The sequence below is a fragment of the Ursus maritimus genome, unplaced genomic scaffold, assembly GCF_017311325.1.
Source record: "Ursus maritimus isolate PB19 unplaced genomic scaffold, ASM1731132v1 scaffold_32, whole genome shotgun sequence".
Classification (NCBI taxonomy): Eukaryota; Metazoa; Chordata; class Mammalia; order Carnivora; family Ursidae; genus Ursus; species Ursus maritimus.
Genome location: NW_024425786.1, coordinates 28452170 through 28459066, shown reverse-complemented (window position 1 = coordinate 28459066; position 6897 = coordinate 28452170). Strand labels below are relative to the sequence as shown.

At 45.5% G+C, this 6897-nt stretch overlaps 1 long non-coding RNA gene across 1 annotated transcript in view; it reads left to right on the top strand.

The window, feature by feature from the left end:
- Window positions 1–6400, top strand: part of LOC121099799 — a 13664-nt gene extending 7264 nt beyond the window's left edge. Inside the window, exon 2 of the long non-coding RNA XR_005831550.1 lies at window positions 5428–6400. This is a non-coding gene — a long non-coding RNA (uncharacterized LOC121099799). The remainder of the gene's footprint in view (window positions 1–5427) is intronic.
- Window positions 6401–6897: the final 497 nt, after the last annotated feature.

Here is a 6897-nt window from a genome sequence, read left to right as displayed (position 1 = left end):
CCCCCCCCCCCACCAGCCTTAGGAAAATCAAAGTTATGTGGCTCAGAGAAAACTTAGGCCAGAGCCTCCAAACGGGGAGGTCAACCTAGAGAGGTAGGAAGCTGTGTGCTTGAGAGTCTGGCTTCACAATCCACGTGGCCCCAGCTCTGACACCTCCCCTCCCCTCCCCAAAAGCCTTCCATGGCTCCCCAACATTTTCAGTAGTCGTGGGATGGATAGGCACAGCTGCCTAGGTGGTGCACTGCCCAATTTGGATTATGATCTGAATGGCACCCCCTGGAGTTGTGTAGTTCACAGCTTGCACAATCCTACACGGTGAGCCTAGGTTTCATTTCTCAACATGTTTGAACGCTCAAACTGGTTTCACAGCCATAAATGACCTCGCAAACACCTTTTGAATAAAAAATAATAATCTCATCTTTTTCACAAGATGAAGAAGATATTTGGAGAAAATTTATTTTACAACAGTCTGATCCCAAAAATTGTACTAAGAAGTTTCTATCCATTAAGGTTCCTTATTTTTTTACAGGTGACTTTTGACCCTTTCCTATTTAGTAAGTAATGCCCACTGTTTAACAGAATTTAAATTAATTTTATGAGGAAAAGTAAGATTTATAGACAAATAAATTAAACATATTTTGTCAGGCTTGGTTTGAGGACTAAATGTATGCTGAAATTATCATTATAGATTGAAATTTACATGCTGTGAGTTAAAAAAACAGGCTTTGCTTTCACTACATGTGAGTTTGGAATTCTTGCATTCTGTGCTTCATTTCTGTGATTTATTTAGTTATTTTAAAAACAAATTTTGTGCTTTGATTCTAAAAGAAGAGATAAGAGAGGAGATATGATCTCCTCAAATAACCCATTTCAGGGACGAATAGCTGTTATTTCCAAAAGATGAAAAGCTAAAATGGCTATATTTTCTCTTCTCAGTGTGGGTTTTTGAAGTACTAGAGCCATTTTGACGTTCCACATAGATTTTTTTTTTTTGAACAGGTGATACATAAACAATGTAAAAGGTTCAAAAGGTACAGGTGTGTTCATAGTGGAACCAAAGCCTCCTCTCCTTAGTCCTTATAGTGTTTCTCTGAGAACAACTGAAGTTAGCCGTTTCTTATGTATTTTTCTAGATCGAATCTGTGCCTCTCCAAGGGAATATTTGCAAATATACTGTCTAATCTGCTAGCTTTCTCCTTATTTCTATTCAAGAAGGCCCTCTGTACAACCAACGGCAGCTCGCTTTGCTCACTTCATAATAAACCTTTGCGATAACACACTGCATTCGTTATGCCACCTCGTTACTGAAAAATATTCGGCTGAAAAATATTACATGGTCAGGGTGTATCATAATTTGTTCAGGCCGTGTTTGACTGATAGACGTTTGGGCGTTTCTAATCTTCAGCTATCGCAAGCAATACTGCAGTGTAGACCCTGGTCTGCTCAGCCCTTTGGAACTGTACAAATACAGAGCAGGACACATTCGTCTTGTTGGGTCAAAGGGTGTCTTAGTTTGCAAGGGCTGCCATAACCAAGTCCTACACACTGGGGGGTTAACAACAGAAACGTGTTATTTCACACTTCTGGAGGCCTGGAAGTCCAAGATCCAGGACTTGGTTGGTTCATCCCGAGAGATGTGAAGGTAAATACGCCTTCTGGTGGTTTGCTGGCAATTTTTCGTGTTTCTTGGCTCGTAGATGCATCACCCTGTCTCCGCCTTGATGTTCGCGTGGCATTCTCCCTGTGTGTGTCTGTATCCAAATTTCCTCTTTTAATAAGGACATCAGTCCTATTGGATTAGGGGCCCACCCCACTCCCGTATGACACCATTTTAACCGATGACATCTGGAATGACCCTCCTTCTAAATAAAATTATATTCTGAGGTACGGGGGGTTAGGACTTCAACATATGAATTTTGGCGGGGGCGGGGGGAGGAACGCAGTTCAACCCATAACAAAAGGTTTACCTTTTGAGCGTTTATTGCTAAATTGCTCTTCATAGACACTGTACCTTCCCTTCCCGCCAGCAGTGATGAAAATGACCGAGGTCAGATTTCTTTGGCAACACGGTGGGTCATCAGACATTGTCATCTCTGCCAGTCCAGTAGATGAAAAATAGCATCTCATTGTGGCCCCACTTACATTTCACTTAGTATAAGTGAGGATAAGGGTTCTTTTTTCTTACATTCAAGACCAGTTTGCATTTTTTAAAAAGATTTATTTATTTCAGAGAGAAAGAGAGAGCATGCATGAGTGGGAGGGGCAGAGGGAGAGGGAGCGAGAGAATCTCAAGCAGACTCCTCCCCACTGAGCCTGATGCTCCATCCCGTGACCCTGAGATCATGACCTGAGCCGAAATCAAGAGTTGGATGCTTAACCAACTGTGCCACCCAGGCGCCCCCAATTTGCATTTTTTTGGTGGCCGGTTATTTATATCCTTTGCCTGTTTTTGTACTGGATTAGTGGTCTTTTATGCCTTACTGATTTGTAGGAGCTCTTTAAAGATAAGGGGAATTAGGGGCGCCTGGGTGGCGCAGTCATTAAGCGACTGCCTTCGGCTCAGGGCGTGATCCCGGTGTTATGGGATCGAGCCCCACATCAGGCTCCTCCGCTATGAGCCTGCTTCTTCCTCTCCCACTCCCCTGCTGTGTTCCCTCTCTCGCTGGCTGTCTCTATCTCTGTCGAATAAATAAATAAAATCTTTAAAAAATAAAATAAAAATAAAGATAAGGGGGATTAACTCTCTGTGAGTACTTCACATTTTCTTTTCCTATGAGTTGTTTGTTATTTGACTTTGTATATAAATTTCTTTTCTCTTTTCTTTTTTCTTTACCCAGGGAAAAAAACTTTCAATTTAATGTACATGGAGAGATTATTTTCTTTTCTGGTTTGAGCGATTTCTGTGATACTTAGGAAGGCTTTCTCTACTCTAACATTATGACACAAACTCTCCCATTATTTTCCCCTGACACATTTATGGTTCCATTTTTTTAAAAAGATTTTACGTATTTATTTGACAGGGAGAGAGAGAGCATGAGTGGGGGGAAGAGCAGAGGGAGAGAGACAAGCAGATCCCCACTGAGCAGGGAGCCTGACTCGGGGCTCGATCCCAGGATCCAGAGATCATGACGTGAGCTGAAGGCAGATGCTTAACCAATTGAGCCACCCAGATGCCCCTATGGTTTCACTTTTTTTATGTATATAGTTTTAAAAAATCTGTTGGAACATAATTTTGGCATACGTGTAAGGTAAGGACCCAATCTAGCCATCCTGGTGATACTTGGTGGTCCCAACAGCATTTATCAAATAACGTGTGAAAGCCATGATCAGATGTAAGCAGTGTGTCGGGGTGCCTGGGTGGCACAGCGGTTAAGCGTCTGCCTTCGGCTCAGGGCGTGATCCCAGCGTTATGGGATCGAGCCCCACATCAGGCTCCTCCGCTATGAGCCTGCTTCTTCCTCTTCCACTCCCCCTGCTTGTGTTCCCTCTCTCGCTGGCTGTCTCTATCTCTGTCAAATAAATAAATAAAATCTTAAAAAAAAAAAAAAGATATAAGCAGTGTGTCCATACGTGGAATTCGCAGAAATAGTTTCACTAAAAAGTTGTCCTGCCTGGGACACCTGGCTGGCTCAGTCAGTAGAGTGAGCAACTCTTGATCTCTCGGCATTGTGGGTTTGAACCCTATTTTGGGTGTAGAGATTACTTAAAGATAAAATCTTTTTTTTTAAAGATTTTATTTATTTATTTGACAGAGCACATCAGGGGGAACAGTAGGAGAGGGAGAAGCAGGCTCCCCGCTGAGCAGGAAGCCTGGTGCGGGGCTTGATCCCAGGACCCCGGGATCACGACCTGAGCCGAAGGCAGATGCTTAACCATCTGAGCCACCCAGGCGCCCCTACTTAAAAATAAAATCTTAAAAAAAAGTTGTCCTGATTTTATTTCAACATCATTTTTTTTAAAAGAACGTTTGGGGGCACCTGGGTGGCTCAGTCGGTTAGGCAGCTGGCTCTTGATTTCGGCTCAGGTCATGATCTCAGGGTCATGAAATTAAGCCAGGCCCTTTGTTGGGCTCCTGGCTCAGTGAGGTGTCTGCTCAAGCACTCTCTCTCTCCCTCTGCCCCTCCACCTGCTCTCTCTCTTTCTCTCTCTGAAATAAATATATTTTTTTTTAAAGAATTTTTGTCTTTAACCAATGATCCATTATGGGCATAGACTATGAATTTGTCATTGTAATAAAAATAATTCAAAAACAGTTTCATAGGCAAAGCTACCCCCAGGGCTGGCAATATTCAGCCACAATAAAAGGACTGAGTAACTGTGAATGCCTCAAAAGTTTCCCAAACAGTTCCCTTTTAAAAATTAGTATTTGCTAATTGATTACAATATAGAAATAGCAGATGCCAGTAGTGCATTTAAAGACGTGAATCCCCTGGGAGAACCTCTCTGAACCCTTGGGGTTCATGGGAAGGAGCTGAGAGTTTGAATCCTGGCTTGACCACCTCTGGGGCCTGCCTCCTCTGCGAACTTGCCTGACCTCTCTGTGCCACATTTCCCTCCATCTATACAATGGGGACAGGAATAGGGGTAGGTTTTGTGGGGCCTCAAGCTTCTACAATTTGGGGGAGCCCTCTTAAAACTTACAAATGTAAAGCTGAGTGCAGGATCTGGGAAGGGCCTCCGGCCTGTAGATGAAACTTCATTGCCTTCAGCCCAGACTGAGCTCTGAAAATAGTGGCTGCTTCACAGGGCCGTTGGGAGTTCCGACAGAGGCGACACGTCTAAATCATGGGCACCCAGTGAGGGGGCGAGCTGGGTGTGACCCCCAGACTGCACACTCAGGCGTGGAGGAAACATGGCTTCCTTCCTGCACCAACACGTAGTTGAGGTTCCCCCGGCAAGCCTGCGGCTCCTCAGAGCTGGCCAACGCCTTCCCTTGGGTCGTTCTCGAAATTTTCAATCTGCCTTGCTCCAAAGAAGAATCAGGCATGGGGTGAGGGAAGGGGCCCATTTTTCTGTGATCGTTATCTGTCTCTGATCGTCTGTTCACGCATGCCCGCACGCACACGTCACGGTTCAGGCCTAAGTCCCTGTAAACCTTCCGCTCTCCACAGCTGCTGAGCCAGGCGTGGGACTTGGGGTCTTTGAGGGGTGCCCAAGGAATGCTGTTTAGCAGCTCGCAAGAAGATGGCTCTTAGCGGGTCCAATTCTAGGCCATACTGAAGATGCTGGCCAGTGGCTAAAACCATGGTGGCTAAAAGCACGGAGTGGGTGCCAGACAGAAGTGGGTTAGAATCCTGAAAGTCCCTGTTTTCCTCCTCTGCTGAATGAGGAGGAGGAGACGTCCTCCCTCAGAGAATTGATGTGAGGAATTAAATGTCAGGATGTTAACATAATGTCTGACTCACAGTGCACGAACTCTCTTAACAGAGGTCATCATTTCACTCTTGCCCATTACCGATGGGGAAACTGAGGTCCCAGAGCCACTTACTGCCTGAGTCAGGATCACCATGCAACACGTCTTTCCGTGGCTGGAGTAAAGGAACAAGAGGCAGCCTTATTCATCTTGCGGAAGACCCAACGCTACACGCAGTGGCTGGTATTTCAAATGATCAAACCAGGGTTCAAAGCATCTAAAGCAGATGACATGATCCACTAACTCCCCTGAAGTGAGACGGAATAGGGACGGATGTCAAGTGAAAAGACTGGTCATGAGAAAGGTTTTGGCTAAAGATTCCATATAATTCCACGTGAAATGGCTGCCCCAGACTAACGTGATCTCAGGCTGCATTTTTAGAAGTATAGAGTTGAGGATAAGGGAGGTGATTGCTGGAGGGTTTCAGGTTGCCCTGCTTTTGGGGGGACAGGAAGAGGCTAGAGTCCAGTGTCCATGGAGGGCAAAGGACTGTGAAGCACAGGGGACACTGCCCTTGGAGAGGAGAAGACCCAAGGGCGGAGGCAGGCAGGAGCGGAAGGGTCACGCCGCCTGGCTCCAGCGCAGAACTGAGAACCCACGTGGTATCTGGCGGGAGCAGGTGCAAGTCAGGTGAGGAAAGGATCCTGCTTTGAGCCCTCAGATACTCTCAACCAAAACCCTGGGCCCTTCTGATAAAAAGTCCTCCTTGGCGCTAAATACACATCTTAGAGCCAACAAATAGGTAACCCATAGTTCCCCCATTCTAAGGTGTACTTAAAAGTGAATATTACTGAAACTGGGACTGTCTTACAATCAATGTGTATATTGAATGCATCCTTCTTTTCTGAAAGTTGTTACTTAAGCATGTTTGAATCAGCAAAGTGTACAGTTGGGAAAGGTTTTTTTTGACAATCTATTTCATCAGACTCTTGTCCCGTTAGAATGCATGTCTTGAATTAAAAGAAATCTACCTAAATAAATAACACATTAAAAAAAAAATCCAACATTCTCTTCTTAGTGAAGCCACACTCAATCTACTGAATCCGTCAGCAGGTGACATTCACCTTGTCCCTGGCGCCCTGGCATCTGAAGTAGGATGGAGACAGGCTATCAAGTCGGTTTTAAAACATTCAGAGCAGCAGGTTTTTGGCTGGGAGGGGAAAAAAAATCCACTTCTCAAGAGATGTTATTCCTTCAAAGGAGAACCTACTTCTTCATAAAGAGAATTTGGAGAGAGCTCTTTGTTGTGCCGGGACAACATCTGGATTTGAATATGTCCATCCTCAAAAGGAGATTTCTCATAATGGACCAAACTGCAACCACTCAGAGCACAAGGACCTGCGAGCTTTCAAAAGGAGACCCTCGCGGAGCCGTCTGAGGGCCCTCGGGTCCCGCCGGCGCGCTCGCGGGGTCGCAGCAGGGCCCGGCAGGGGAGCCGCGGACTCCGCTGCTGGAACAGGAGTGCCCCCCCCCCCCCCCCCCCC